The 16,807-nt window shown below is 30.1% G+C and overlaps 1 long non-coding RNA gene across 3 annotated transcripts; it reads left to right on the top strand.

Annotated features, from left to right (window-relative positions):
- The first annotated feature begins 799 nt into the window (after nt 1-799).
- On the top strand, nt 800-3,623 carry LOC122594965. 3 transcript variants are annotated; one of them, XR_006323166.1, is made up of 3 exons: nt 800-2,434; nt 2,517-3,107; nt 3,200-3,623. It is a non-coding gene; the product is annotated as an uncharacterized LOC122594965 (long non-coding RNA). The 3 variants fall into 3 exon arrangements; XR_006323165.1 differs by having other exon boundaries at nt 3,189-3,623; XR_006323167.1 differs by having other exon boundaries at nt 811-2,434; nt 2,517-2,899; nt 2,986-3,623.
- The last annotated feature ends 13,184 nt before the right edge of the window (nt 3,624-16,807 follow it).

The following is a 16,807-nucleotide window of genomic DNA, read 5'->3' as shown; positions in this document are numbered from 1 at the left end:
TTTAGCTACCATTCTATCCCAATATAAATCTTAAAAGCCTCATTAATTCTCATGCTTTTAGAAAACTCTAACACACACAAAGTTAAAATCTCTTTTTCTTCTTTGTATGTGTCAAATATTATATCCCTAAAGAAACCAAAACCCCAAATTATTTTAGGTTTAATTATTTAAGGTTTTAGTTGAATACTAAATTAGTTTCAACAGAAGATTTCTTGCTTTTTGTGTTTGATGTGAATTGAATTCAAGAAACTCTAAAAGAGATCTTTGAATTCGAATTTTTTCTTTGAAGAATAGTCGAATTTGACTAATTAGGTTTATCACAAGGTTTTCGACTGATTGCGGTCGTAAGTTTAAAGGTGCCTAACAGGTCCTTGGTTGAGGCATTGTTCGTGTACGCACTCTTGAAAAAATTTTATTCTTGGAATCTTGTTTCCGAAATCTTCTATCTCAATGAGAAATCTTCACTAGTACCGCAACGAGCTTGTTTGTATTTGTTTAAGTTACTTATATTGTATACATGTGTATCTCGGGAAGGGATGTTAGATTAGATTTAATTGTTTATTAACATGTTTCCACTACTTACTCTGATTTAATAAGTTGTTTTATTCAATGAAAAAAATTAATTTTTGTCATTCTGAAAAGTGTCCATTTTGTGATTATGTCCCCGACCATTAGGCCGCATTTTAATGCTTAATTGAGTTTATATATGTAAACTTTCAATACTTAATGAGATTTATTATTAATACAGGTTCACATGTAATGTCGCATATTGAACTCCTAGATGATGAACTTGACCTGCGGACAAAAGTCAAATAACAATTGTGGAATTGGAATGCAAATGGTGGTAGTCTCGTACTCTCATGTGATGTTCAGCCGTGAAGGAAGAGAGGCCCAAGGCTTTGGGCCTTGTCTTGCGTGAGCCCAACAGAAGATAGAACAAGTCAAGTGGCCATTGGGTCAGATCTAGCTCGAGCCCAAAGGAAGAAATAGGGCATCGGCCCTCTTTGTTTTGTTTGTACGCAGCCGAGAAACAACATCACGCAAACTATATATAGTTTAAGCAGCTCAACATTAATTATCCCTAGCAGAAGAAAAAAAAAAGGCAGCCGCCTCTTTTGGTTTCGTGCTAACAAGAGGAAGTAGCCGCAAGTGAAGGAGAAATAACTGCAGCCACAACTTTGTTCGTCACTTCAGAATAGCCGCAAGCCTTTAACTTTCGTTTGATCTATCCTATTATTATTACTCTTTTATTATTATTATTATTATTATTATTATTATTATTAGGGTTACTTTATTACAAACTTATTTTATATGATAATTTTTTTTATGAATTTATTTATATTAATAATTGTTTGGTTTAATTATTTGTCATGAGTAGTCAGATAGTTTTATATCTATTTGGATAATGCGATCATGCCGTGATATTTTATATTAGATTGTCGCAAATCCATGTTTATTAAGTCAGACAAATATTATTAGTTTTCATATACAAACTGATTTGTTGATTTGTTTGGGAGGATTTGATTCGGTCTTCCTTGAGTCATCAATCTGTTTTGCGAAACATTAATTGGTCGATAATTAATGTGTTCTCCTGACTTGTAACCGAGTGGGGAATGGTTAATTAATATTTTGGTTCAACTGAGCTTGTGTTTTATTATATTGTTTTAGTTGATGCGACAAACGAAAATCAGATTCAGGTGACTAGAATAGTTAGCGTCTATAAAATTTAATTAGGACCCACACTTACTTAAAAGATTAAGTTATAGTTACAAAACTTAGGTTTTTTATACATAACAGTGAATCTAAAGGTAATTTGTTTATAGGGTAGTGTGAGTCTAACGACAGCTCTACAACAAAGTTTAGTGAATCTAATGAGAATCCAAACGTGAAAAGAGTTGTTCAACAAATCTAAACAGTTTTCTAAATGATCATGGCATGTGAACTGTTCCAAGTAGATGCAACTTTTTAATTATTACTGTTTTAAATCATTTTTCATCACCGTTTTCAGACGATCTTTGCCCCGGTATACCGAATTCCATTGTCTTTTATTATTACTAGTTAAGCATTTTGACAACTCGGTTGCAAAACCTCCCAACAAATCCTAGAGTTACACCTCGCTACTTTCTTAGACATGGTCCTTGCGAACGATCTTGGTTTACAATTCTATGAACAAACGAGTCTATTGCCCGTGAGTGAGTATAGTAGAGAAGTTAACCTTGTACTTTTATAAACTTAGAACTTGTTAAATTAAGTTACCAAATCTCTAACGCATCACATTCAAATCGGGTTACTTGATGCCCCATTTATGATAATCGTTAATAAAACCCCAACAAAAGTCATGGGCTGATGATGAAGCCTATATTGATTTGAAGGTCACCTAAAGAATCTCGGGAGACTTTAGATGAGTTAAGACAAATTCTGAAAGGAGCAAGAGGTTTGCATATCTTACCTCCGATTTGTGATCTTTTTTTGGTCGATCACGTTGCTTAGATGAATTATTTTTGTTTTTGTTGCAGGCAACATATAAAGAAGATAAGCCATAGAGAGAAATTGGGGATCTTCAAAAACTATACCACGTGTCTTCAGCTATAAAAACAATTTTTCTCTCTTATTTTTTTTAATTTTTACACAACTTAATGCAACAATTTGTATCGTGAGTCTTCTGGTAAGCTTGGATATGAATAAATTGACACAATTTCCTGAGTCTGGCCTTTTTTGAGCGAGATAGAGGCTACGGGGTCAGAGGGTTGTTTCCTTTTTTCATGTTTAATGTTTCCAATTGTTTCCTTGTTTGGACTTTTTAATAAGCCCCCTATTGTTTCCTTGGTAATAAGAAACATCTGCTACTAAGGTAGAAGCGAGCAATGCTTTGGATAGCATATTTAGAAAATGCATTCAGGTCCTCCATTTATTGTATATTGTTATATTTATTTTTCATCCCCCTATTATCAGCATTGCAGCCATTGCTGATATTTAAATTAACAGAAAGCAGACGGAAAAGCCACAGAAGCAGAGGCAAACGCAGCACAAAAGCAGGGTAAATAAAGCGTGCTGCCTGTATGCACATAATAAAAGGACTATCTCGCATACATGATTTAGAAGTTCAGGTGGTTCTCTTTGTCATGTAAATGTATCTCTTTGTTGTTTAAATGTATCAAAAGTTATGATAATTCATAAGTTTATGGTAGGAGACTGATAGTGGGCTATTTATCCAAGTTCAAATACTAACAAGATCTCTTGAAGAAGAAAACCAAAAAGCTGTAGAAAGTAGGCAGAAGTACCTGGCACTAATAATAAAGGTCGATACATTGTATAGAATGAAGGCAGAGCTGGAAGCACTAACCCACAGACACACTGAAGTATTGGAATTGATGAGTCAACGTTAAGAGGAGGTACATTTGACCAGTTCCCTTGACTGCTGTTTTATAATTTAGGCCATTTGACCTTTATGAGATAAAACAGAACCCAAGTTGACCAACTTCTAGTTAAATGTGCCAAAAGCGCCACCTTTGCATAATCGTCGCATATTGTTTGTTATTTGTTTCATGTAATTTAAAAAATTGTAGTATGATATAGAGGTCATGAAGGAGATACATAAAGAACAACTAAACTTTCTTACACAATAAGAATTTTCATTTTGAATTACTTTAAAGCTAAACTACATTTCAATTTTAAAGTGTAAAGCCCTTGCAAAAACCGTCAAATGTATGCTCTTTTTATTTTGTCAAACTTTTGGTGTTTTGTAGATCAAAGTATAAAGTGGTGTTGTTTAAAGGAGAAGCATCATATCTTAAGGTGCTTATATTGTAGTTGATAAAACCGAATACATACAATATGACAGGAAGTTTATTGTTTTACCTTCTTTCCCCCTTCATTGAAAGATCTTCCATTCATCAATTGAGTTGTTGATCTTACTCATCGACATTGTATTGATCATACATGACTAGAAAGGAAAAAAAGAAGAGTGTGAATTTGAAATGAGTAATGTATGAATATAATTAATTCATGTTCAGTATACACATTACCCATCTTAAACATTACCCATCTTAAACTCACATTGTTCTTTTTTCCTTTTTAGTAAGGTACGATCAATACAATGTCGATAAATAAGATCAATAACCGAATTGACGAATGGAAGATCTTTCAATGAAGGGGAAAGAAAGTAAAGCAATAAACTTCCTGTCATAATGTACGTATCTGGTTTTTTCAAACTACAATCTAAACATCCTTAAGATATGAGACTTCCCCTTTAAGCAGCACCACTTTATATTTTGATCTACAAAACACCAAAAGTTTGACAAAATAAGACAAGCATACATTTGACTATTTTTTCAAGGGTTATATACTTGATAACCTCTATGTCAGCTTGAAGCTACATGGAACAAATTACAAACTATATGCGGCAATTATGAAAAAGTTGTGCTTTTGGCACATTTAACTAGAAGTTGGTCAAACTTGGGATCTGTTTTATCCCATAAAGGTCAAATGGCTCAGATTATAAAATAGGAGACAAAGGAATTGGTCAAATGTACCTTCTCTTCACGTTGATTCAACAGTTCCAATACTTCAGTGTGCCTGCGTGTTAGTTCTTTCAGCTTTACCTTCATTCCATTCAATGTATCGACCTCCTCTTTTAATGCCATGTCTGCTTTCTGCAGCACTTTCTCTTTCTTTTTCAAGAGATCATGTTAGTTTAATTTTCTCCTTTGTCATACCATGTAACTCCCACATATTATTTTTATGACCATTAGTATTCTTTACGAATGGATAACCGACTTACTATTAGTCTCCCTTCATAAGTTTATGAAATATCATAAATCTTGATACATCTAAACAACAAAGAGAGACATTTCACATGACAAAGAGAACACCTGAACTTCTAAATCATGTATGCGAGATAGTCTTGTGTTATGTGCATACAGGCAACACGCTCTATTTTCTCTGGTTTTGTGGCTGCTTTTACCCCTGCTTCTGCTGTTTTTGCCTCTGCTTCCTGTAAATATCAGTAATGCTGATAACCAAAGGATGAACAATAGATATAACAATACATAATAAAATGTAGGACCTCAATGAATTTTCTAAATATGTTATCCAAAGCATTGTCGACTTCTACCTTAGTAGCTGATATTTCCTATCACCAAGGAAACAATTAAGGGCTTCTAAAAAAATCTAAACAAGGCAACGATTGAAAACCTTAACAAGGCAAAAAAGAATCAAACCAGTGACTCCATAGCCTTTATCTGGATTAGATAAGGCCAAGCAAACTCGGGAAAGTATGTAATCAATTGTTCATATCGATAGATACTAATCTGAAGACTCACAATACAGATTGTTTAAATAAGCTGTATAATAATTAAAAAATAAGAGATAAAAATTGTTTGTATAGCTGAACACAAATGGTATAGTTTTTGAAAATCCTCAATTTCTCTCCTTAGTATATCTTCTCTATATGCATCTTGCAACAAAAACAAAAATAATTCATCTAAGCAACGTCACCGACCAAAAGAGAGATCACAAATCGGGGGTAAGATATGCAAACCTCCTGCTCCTTTGTGCTCAGAAGTTGCCTAAACTCATCTAAAGTCTCCTGGGATTCTTTTTGGCGACCTTATAATTCAATCCTGGCTTCTTCATTGGTCCGTGACTTTGTTAATGCTTCAGCTTGTTTGGCTGCAATTAAAGCATCTGTGTGGAACCCTATTTTAGGGACACGGAATCCACCTTTGCTCTCTTTTAACTCAAGAGAAATTATCCATTCTTTTATATTTGTGCCTGTAAATTATTCTATATATAACTATGACATATGTGAAGATAAAAATATAAGACTGATTGGAAGATATTATGTTATATATATATATATAAATATATATATATATATATATATAGGGAAAAAGGAATATAAGGTTGTCCGGTACCTAAGCTTTGGTGTGGAACCCCTCACATACTAATATTTTATTATTTCTTATTTAATGAATAAATGCATGGGCCCCCATGATTTTTATGGATTAAAAAAACAATATGTGAGTGTTCCACACCTAAGCTTAGATACCCGACAGCCTTATATTCCCATTCCCCATATATATATATTAAAAGAGTGAGAATCCTAGCCTTTTCAAGCCTTCTTCAAATCTAAAGTTATGTTAAAAAAATTGCCAACTAGGATTTATCCTATGTGTCATCTCCAAATTTTTTATTTATATTTTTGTTTAAATTTAGATAGATTTGAATTAATTAGGTAAACATTATATCAAATCAAACATTATAATTACAATTATTTATTTGAGACATTAATTCCATCCGTTTTTTTTTTAAATTATATATTCAATATATATTTTTTAACAAATCTAAGTTTTGATAAGATATTCAAGCATATTTAACATTAATATTATGCTAACTAAACCAAATTTTAATTATCAATATCATATTAAAACTTTTGATAATTCAATTAAATAACCGCACATCGTGCGGGTAAAAAACCTAGTATATATATATATATATATATATAGGGTTGGGTTATGTTAGAGACTTCTTATTTTAGGGACCATTAGGGACATGTAACTTACACATGTGTAAGTGGTGGTGGTGGCGGTGGTTGCCGGAGGATCATGGTGGTGGTCAGAGATGATGGTGGTGGTGGTTGTATAACTTACACATGTGTAAGTACAATGTTAGTTGTACTTACAAATGTGTAAGTCATGATGGCGGTGGTCGGAGATGATGGTGTTGTGGTGGTGATGGTGGTCGGAGATGATGAAAAATGAATGATTGAGAAGTGTTCATAATGGGCCTTAAAATAAAGAATCCCTAATTTAACTTATATATATATGAGTGGGTTATTTTAAGACCACCTCTTACTTCAAGACCAATTGGGACATGTGTTTTATGTAACTAACACACCACCATCATCATTTACTACGATATACAAGACTCTTTTCTAAAAACACTAAGACTTTCTAGCGACGGGTCCACCAGAAAATTAACTTACACATGTGTAAGTTACTTACACTTACACATGTGTAAGTTAACTTACACATGATTTTCCGGCGACAAGGTGCCCGGAAAGTCTTACTGTTTTTACAAAAAAGTCTTATATATCGTAGTAAATGATCATGGTGGTATGTAAGTTACAAAAAACACATGTCCTAAAATTGATCCTAAAATAAATGGTCCTAAAATAACTTGCTATCTATAAAAGGATGAAGTAAAGACATGTCGTAAGAGGATACAATATTACTTACAACTCAAATAATACTACGTTTGTAAGTATTCAACCTTTAAAGTTAATACCATTCATTCATCAAAAGTCAATAAATGTGAAGATTAACTTCTTTCTTTTTCATTTTTCATAAACATGTCAACACTCAACATGTAATATGCTTATTTATTGGATTTTGATCCTAGCATAGTAGCATCCATAATGTTTGTCAATAATAGCTTATAATATGTATATATAAAGAAACACTTTTAAATTAAATATCAACCTTTTGAATTTCCAAAAATAATATGCAACTTATAATGCACTAAATACTTGTCACCTTGAGACCAAACTACTTATTATAATATATATTAAAAACAAAGTCTCATAATCTGTGTAAAGAATAGTAATTTTTTTATTTTCACTACATAAGTTTCAATCTTTACATTTTTAACACTAAACTATAATAATTTTTAGTAAACTTTTTGTTCTATTTATTTTCACCACAAAACTTTCAATCTTTACACTTTTAGCACTAAATTATAATATTTTTTAGTAATGGTATACTTTTTATTCTTTTTACTTTTATCATAGAAGTTTCAATCTTTACACTTTTAGCACTAAACTATAATACTTTTATTAAACTTTTTAGCGTGTAAAAAATAGTATATTTTTTATTTTTTTACTTTCACCACAGAAGTTTCAATCTTTACACTTTTAGCACTAAACTATAATACTTTTTAGTAAACTTTTTACTCTTTTTATTTTCAACACAAAACTTTCAATCTTTACACTTTTAGCACTAAACTATAATATTTTTTAGTAAACTTTGTATTCTTTTTATTTTCACTACAATATTTTAACTCTTTACACCTTTAGCATTAAACTTTCATAGTTTTTAATTTTCTTTTATTTTAAGGTACGGGAAAGCGTGTATAGAATAATATACTTTTTATTTTATTTTTTATTTTCATCACAATAGTTTCACTCTTTACACTTTTAGAACAAAACTTTGATAATTCCTAGTAAACTTTTTAATCTTTTTATTTTCACCATAATATCTTAACCCCTTACACTTTTAACACTAAAATTTTCTACTTTTTGATAATCTTTTATTTTAACTACAACATTTTAACCTCTTACACTTTACCAACAAACTTTTTAACACATATTAAAAAGAAATGTACGGAAAAACTTGTAAAGAATAATAAACTTTCTATTCATTTTATTTTCACCACAACATTTTAACCCCTTATACTTTTAGCACCAAATTTTTATACTTTTTAATTTTCTTTTATTTTCACTACAACATTTAAGTCTATTACACTTTTAGCACTAAACTTTTATGTGAACGACTTTTACTTTCACACAAAACTTTTACAGTTTATTTTTTAATTGATAAATGTCAACTTTTAATAATTTGAATAATACGTGTTTTTTTCAAAAAGTTTATGGCACATTATCTCTTGAATAATATTTTTTATTAAATCGTTAACAAATGTAATGTCTCTTGGGGCAACACCCGGGTGACATATCTCGTTTAGTTTAATTTACATGACTTTTAGACTTTTATTTAGCCGTAAATTGTACGCAAGTGTCGCATTAGCGGGCTAGATAATACATCAGCTGGGCCGATATAATATGATCTCCAAATAAGATTTCTAGCCCATAACTGAGGCCCGCCATATCTAACCGACCTTTGTTGGGTACTGCTAAGTGCTGTCCAAAACAATGAGACATTGTAAAATAGCTTCATTATATTTTTGAGACTCTTATATTTATGTTTGACAAAATATGAGAACTCATCGGAAAAAAGAACTGATAGTTGTTAGCCGGAAATTTAATATGATTTTGATTTTTTATTAATTTTTTCTAAAACAAAAAAATACATATAAATATCTAAAAAAAAAAAAAATATATCTTGATAAGTTTTATTGAAGAATGGAAGATAGATGAAAATTTGATGAATAGGGGGATTATTTTAATGATTTTATTATGCAAATTTTTCTGCCTTGAGTTGGGATGATTTGAAAAGGAGAATTTTTTTTTAATTTTTTCCTTTCTTTCATAAAACAAATTGAGAAAACATTGTTAGGGATGCAAGTTAATATTTTAGGTTTGGTAATGGAAAGTAAAAACTAAATCTTTTATTGATATATGTAATTTGAAAAATAGTTGTAGCTTAAAGTTAATTATATAACATTAAAAGCGTAAATACAAACTAATATAATCTCTCGGTTTAAAAGTTTTAACTTGTTATGGATGATAACAGATGTCCGACTAGATATATATTTGTCTCATCTCATTCAGTTTTGGTGAATATGGATGATGTTTAGTCATTTATAACGTATAATATTAAAATTTTTATAAGCTTATTTTATTAATTTTCATTGCTTTTTCCTCTAAATATTTATAATATTCCATTTTTGTTTACTTAAGACATCAAAAAGGAATAAAACAACAATCAACATTAAGGTGTCATAACTAACAAACATTGGTTATATTGTCTAGTATCTATGTTTGTTGTAAACTTGTAATTAACAGACGTTGGTAATATTGTCTCACGTTCATTTCATTATTATTTGTCGATTTCATTAAAAGTTTGCTATTTTGTGAAGAAAAAATATTTTTTGATATCTCACAAATACCCATTCCCTCACTTTATTCGGTAAATATGAATGTGAAGCGAATGAATTGATATCGAATAAACTTAAATGTGGAAGTAAATATGATTTCACCTATTCCATATGGCCATATGTAATCTACTGTTGTCCTAGCTCTTACAACCGAACCACACGTTTATGTTAACGAGAGCCTATGAGAGTTTTTTCCTCAATCCGAAAGAGAGTACTTTGGTTTCTCCCAATAAATAAAAAGCTTAGCAAAGTACCCGTGCATTGCGACAATGAGATGATGAGGGTGATAGGTCATAGAGTGTGATAGGTCATAGGAGGTTATATGTCACAGAGTGTCATAGCCAAATGCCTTAGTCGTACGGGCTCCGACCTTGGATTTATAAATTCGTCGAAAGTATATCAAATTACGTCTTTAATGAAAGAACATGAAATTTTAAGAACAACCATATAATTTTTATAATTTATCGATGTATGGTTTTGAGATAAAAGATTTTGAAAGAATTAGATGAATAAAATAATTTATCGAGGAGAGACAATGTTGTAGGCATTAATGTATGATACATCAAGCATTATCATGTGTACATTTACATTGTTTAATGTTGAAAAGTTGAAAATTGTAAAGTGAATTTGCTTTATAATATAACGAGTGTAAGTACCCGCGCGTTGCGACGATAAGATGGTAGGGTGATAGGTTATAGGTTGTGATATGTTATAGAGTGTGATAGCCAAATGTCTTAGCCGTACGGGCTCCACCTTCGGATTTAAAAATTCGTCAAAAGTATATCGAATAACATCTCTAATGAAAGAGCACAAATATTAAGAACACCCATATACTCCCTCCGTTCCATTTTAATTGTCTTATTTTAACTGGTCAAGTCTTTTGCTTCCGAGTTTGACTGTAAATATCTTTGTTTGTGTTACACTTTAGTTGATTAAATTTATATCAATGAAAAGTACATTCAAAACTCAGTCAATTCATATATGTTATATCAAGTATTATATAACACATACATAAATATTTACAGTCAAAGTTGAAAGAAAAAAAAAACTTAAAAATTCAAGTATTATATAACACATACAAATATTTTGGGGTTTTTACTTGTTTATAGTTGAAATTTTAAAAGGAGAAAATGCTTTATAATGTAGTAGAGATATAAATAAAAACTTCTCTGTAAATGTTTAATTAATGTTGTGGAAGGCCAATTTTTAAAAAAGTACTTAGAAATTTTCAAATAATGGGAAAAAAAGTGACAAGTATTTTTTGCGGTTAAAAGAAATTTGTTGGAATCTTTGTCTTTTACTCCTTTTCGTAATAACCATTCAAATGATCCCACTGAAAGTTTAAAAGGTCAAAATTAAATTCGTCTAATGTTTTTGGAAATTATATGTTTTGTTTTATGTTAAATACTTTTTCTTTAGTAATAATCCATATATTCCATCAAATATGACAAAACTATTTCAAGTCATTCTCAAAATTCATTTATCAAAGTAAATTTTCATCTTCTTCTTAAAATACATGTATTATGACTAAGTACGTTGCATCTAAAAATCACATTTTATGTTTTCAAAACCAAAAATATATGTTTTTATTTGTTTTCTCAATCCTATGTTTTTTCTTTTAGGGATACATAGATTATTACTTTTTCTCGTTTTTCTTTTCTTTTTGAGTGATTAATTGTGTATTGTGCGAACAAATCTCATTGCATAAATATCTTAAGAATATAACTAAGAAAAATGTTCCAAAAAGATTACCAATATATCGTAGTTAGGTTGGTTACATCTAAATTAAGTAAATGACTTCTCCAAATAAATTTAATAGGGGAAAATATCTTTTATTTTTATAAATGAATTAGTTAATATCAGTAAAATATAATCTCAAACAATATAGCTTAGTCGAACACACAAACCATTTCTCGATACTCAAAACAACTACCACACTTTAATCTAGCTAGCGATTGAGAGTTGTTTTGACTTTTATATATAAAGATGAAAACTAAACTCAAAGTTAAAGTATACGTGTATATTCATGCTAAGTATGTTTGCGTGCAATTATAATAACATTTGGAATGGAGTTCTACACTTCTATAGGAATTTGACTTGAGCCATAATTAGATGAAAGTTTTTAGTTAGACATTATATTTAGTTGCTTGATAATGACAAAATATTAGAGTATTCCCAATAACTAATAACAGCAAAATATAATGATATTTGCAACACAATCCACACCTTTTATATAAGTATTTTTGTAAAGAATAAATATGATACACAAAGTCTACTTTACATTAATTTGTACAAAACTACAAACTATAAGTGGGATTTTAAGGTAAGTAAATGGTAACCTTTATTATCAAAAAGTTGAATTATTTTCCTAATTCAATGATGCGATATACGAGTTAAGTAATGAAACATAGAAAAAATATACGTATAATAATGAGATATAGATTATGTTGAAACTCATTATATAAATTGGCTAAATAAAAAAATATATATATGAATTACAAAATTAATGACAAAATTTCATGTAGGATAAAAACTTATTTGACAATTAGAAACCTAAGCTCTAATAATAATTTTTTATAATTAATTAACGATGATTTGAATAAGAAATAATTTTTAAAAGAATACTTAAAATTAGAAAATTAATGTAAATATGATACATAATAAACAATTTTACATGGTTTTCTCTCATAGTTGTCAACTAATCAAAAAATTATCCTCTGTTAGTTATATAGAGAGATCAAATGTATAGTGTTTATGTAACCAAACTTGAATTTGACAACCACCGACAAAGGAGCAAATACAACTAACAAGATCTCTCAAAAAATAAAGACAAAGAGATGCAGCTTATAGGCAGAATTAACTGGCTTTAAAAGAGGAGGTTGATACATTGTATGGAATGAAGGCGTAGCTGGAAGCGCTACACGCAGGCACGATGAAGTACTGGAATTGTTGAATCAACGTGAATAGGAGGTACATTTGACCAGTTCCCTTAACTGTTGGCGATTTTATAATTTGAGCCATTTGACCTATATGGGATAAAAAAGAACCCAAGTTGACCAACTTCTAGTTAAATGTGCCAAAAACACCACCTTTGCATAATTGCCGCATATCGTTTGTAATTTGTTCTATGTAGCTTAAAGAGCTTGAGGCTCACATAGAGGTCATAAAGGAGAGAGAACAACTAAACATTCTTATGCCATTAGATATTTCATTTTGAATCACTTAAAAACTAAACTACATTTCAAGTTTAAAGCGTACAACCCTTGCAAAAATAGTCAAATGTATGCTTGTCTTGTTTTGTCTAATTTTTGGTGTTTTGTCTAAACTTGAAATATAATTTACTTTTTAAGTAATTGAAAATGAAATACCTTATTGTGTAAGAATGTTTAGTTGTTTTCTGTGTATTCCCTTCATGACCTCCATGCCAGCCTGAAGCTCCTAATGCTACATGGAACAAATTACAAAGCATATGCAAATATTATGCAAAGGTGGTGCTTTTGGAACATTTAACTAGAAGTTGGTCAACTTGATATCTGGTTTATCCCATAAAGGTCAAATGGCTCATATTATAAAATAGCAGACAAGGGAACTGGTCAAATGTACCTCCTCTTCACGTTGATTCAAGAATTCAACACTTCAGTGTGCCTACGTGTTAGTACTTCAGCTCTGCCTTCATTCCATATAATGTATCGGCCGCCTCCTTTAGTGCCAGGTAATTTTGCCTGCTTCTGTAGCTCTTTGTCTTTCTTTTTCAAGACATCTTGTTAGTTGTATTTGCTTCTTTATCATACCATGTAACAGCCACATATTATTTTTATTAACGATCATTGGTAATATTAACCAATGGATAACCGATACACTATGAGTCTCCCATCATAAGCTTATGAATTATCATAAATCTTGATACATCTAAACAACAAAGAGATACATTTACATGACAAAGAGAAGCACCTGAACTTCTAAATGATGTATGCGAGATAGTCATTTTGTTATGTGCATACAGGCAACACGCTCTATTTCCTCTGCTTTTGTGGCTGCTTATGCCCCTGCTTTTGTGACTTTTGCCTCTGCTTTCTGTTAATTTATATATGAGCAATGCTGATAACAGAAGGATGAACTAATAAAATGTAGGACTCAAATGTATTTTCTAAATATGTTATCTGAAGCATTGTTGGCTTCTACCTTAGTAGTAGATATTTCCTATTACGAAGGAAATAATTAAAGGGGGCTTATTAAAATATTTAAATAAGGCAACAGTTGGAAACCATAAAGAGGCAAAAGGAAACAAACCTCCAACTCTGTAGCCTTTATCTTGCTCGAAATAGTCAAGCAGACTCGTGAAATTGCATAATCAATTGTTCATATTGACGCTTACTTTCCTTGAAACTCACGATACAAATTATTGAATTAAGTTGTATAATAATTGATAAATCAAGAGATGAAAATTGTTTTTATAGCTAAACGCACCTGGTATAGTTTTTGAAGATCCTCAATTTCTCTCATCACCATATCTTGTCTATATGCAGCTTGCAATATGATACAGATCAAGATGCCCATTGAGTTGGGTCAGAAAGCAGGGCACATAATAATAATAATATATTATATTATTATTATTATTATTATTATTATTATTATTATTATTATTATTATTATTATTATTATTGTTTTCATTAATTAAGTATCTTGTATACCAAGTTAGGGTAAGTTATCAGCTTGGTTAAGTAAGGTCATTAGACCACTGTTTATGGGGTGGAGATTATTATTAAACGTTCTTAGGAACTTAGGTACAGTGGGCATTAATCTATAAAATGGAAGATGAAGCTTATCCAAATTATCTTTCTCATGTTTATTACTTGTTGTTCGTCTATCCAATTTGTTAGAATTCTCTATTTATTGCCGTTTTTTGCCTTGATTCATATCAATTGGTATCGGAGCATCGATATTGCAACTTGTGGATATTATGGCTTGTATGGTTATTGATCCTGAGTTGATTTCTAGCAAAAGGTGGCTACCATATTGGTTTATGTAAAACATGCCTTGATCTATGTGAGAGAATTTAAGGAAGAGATGTAGCTGGCATGCCAACTAACTTTTTTCACCAAAATTATCATGACATAAATTTGGTTACCAAGGTACTAGAAAAGAAGGAAAAATACTTGTGTTTGAGGGGATCTTAAAGAAGGAAAAATATTTGTGTTGGAGGGAGATCTTTAATACTTGTGTATTTTACATGACTTTTCGACTTGTATTTAGCAGTAAACTAGATTTTAGACCCGTGTCCAACACTGGACACGGGATTTACGATATTAACAATATTATATTTTCATACATTTAAGTCATAAAAACTTACAATTTTAAAAAAACACGGTTTTAAGTGTTATATTTTGCAAGTTGTATTACAATAATCATAGGTTCCTCACTGTCATTATTAGCCTAGACATATTGATGGAATTGTTTGTCGTAGTCATTCCACAAGGCACATACTATATATAATAATTTCTCCATTATAATATATTTTGAAACAGATGTACTCATAATGTGATATATATTATTAGGAAAAATAATTAAGAATTAAAATATAAACATATTTATGATCCCGAACTTGACATTTAAGTATATGTATTTAATCATGATGCGCGTTCATAACACGCATATGTTTATTTTTAATCACTTGTTCTATGATAATATGATAACAAATAGGATTGTTATCATATTATTTGATAACAGTTAGGACTCTTCTAATATTTGTTAATAAGTCATTAGGTTTTCAAATAATTTTTTGTAGAAAATATTTCATATGTTAAATTTTTTTTTATTTAATTAAATGATTGTAAATTTTAAAAATGCTCTCAAGTTGATGGCTAAAAATAAATATAAATTAAGTATTCAGGGCTAAAATGTGTAAATTATTGATGGAAAACAAAAAAGTGTAAATTAATGAGACTTTTTCTACAAATTAATATAAATATTAATATAATAATATATTTGGATAATGATTATTAGGATTTTTAATTTGTAGTTTTATCTAAATGATGACATCATCAAAAGTCAATTTGATAAAATCAAACGATGTGATTGATTAATTAGTCATTAGTTTAACTGTCTTATAGTATATATTAAGGGGGTGCTTGGTTGAAGCTAAGTAATGTCAATGGGAATGGCAAAGGGAATATAATGGATATCTTTTAGTGTTATCAAAGTCATTAACAGTGCTTGGTTTAAATGCAACACAAATGATCTGATATAACTACACTTCATATAATAATAATAGAGTATTTGATAAATAATAACTTTGATTGCAGTGCCTAGTGATGTACTCATATACATGGTTTTAATTATATACATGTTATATTGATATTATTATTATTATTATTACTATTATTATTATTATAATTATTATTATTATTATTATTATTATGAATATTGAATAAAATAATATGGATGTGTAGTATAGTAAGTTATAAAATGAAAAGACGAATTGGTAACCGCTCGAGAGAAGAAAAAGATAGGTAATGGATTTCTAATACCCCCAAAATTGTGAGTAATGGTGTATGGTCCAGTTTTGAGTAATGATTGATTATATTATACTTAACCAACCATGTTTTTTCATTACCTTTGTCATTCCCTACCCCAAAAACCCCCCAACCAGGCACCCTCTAAGATTAAGATTAAGATTAAGATAAGATTAAGATTGTAATGCAAATGTTGCATTAACGGGCTAGATAATACATCAACCGGACCAATTTAATATGATCTCCAAATAAGGTTTCTAGCCCATATGTGAGGCCCGTCATATCTAATCGGTCTTTGCTGGGCACTGCTGAGTGCTGCCCAAAACAACGAGACATTGTAAAATAGCTTCATTATACTTTTAAGACTCTTATATTTATGTTTGACAAAATATGAGTTCACAGCTCATCAGAAAAAAGAACTGAGAGTTAGCCGGAGATTTTACTATGTTTTTGATTTTTTATTA

The sequence above is a fragment of the Erigeron canadensis genome, chromosome 4, assembly GCF_010389155.1.
Source record: "Erigeron canadensis isolate Cc75 chromosome 4, C_canadensis_v1, whole genome shotgun sequence".
Lineage (NCBI taxonomy): Eukaryota > Viridiplantae > Streptophyta > Magnoliopsida > Asterales > Asteraceae > Erigeron > Erigeron canadensis.
Note: the sequence above shows the minus strand (reverse complement) of the source record. Positions and strands in the feature narration are given on the sequence as shown.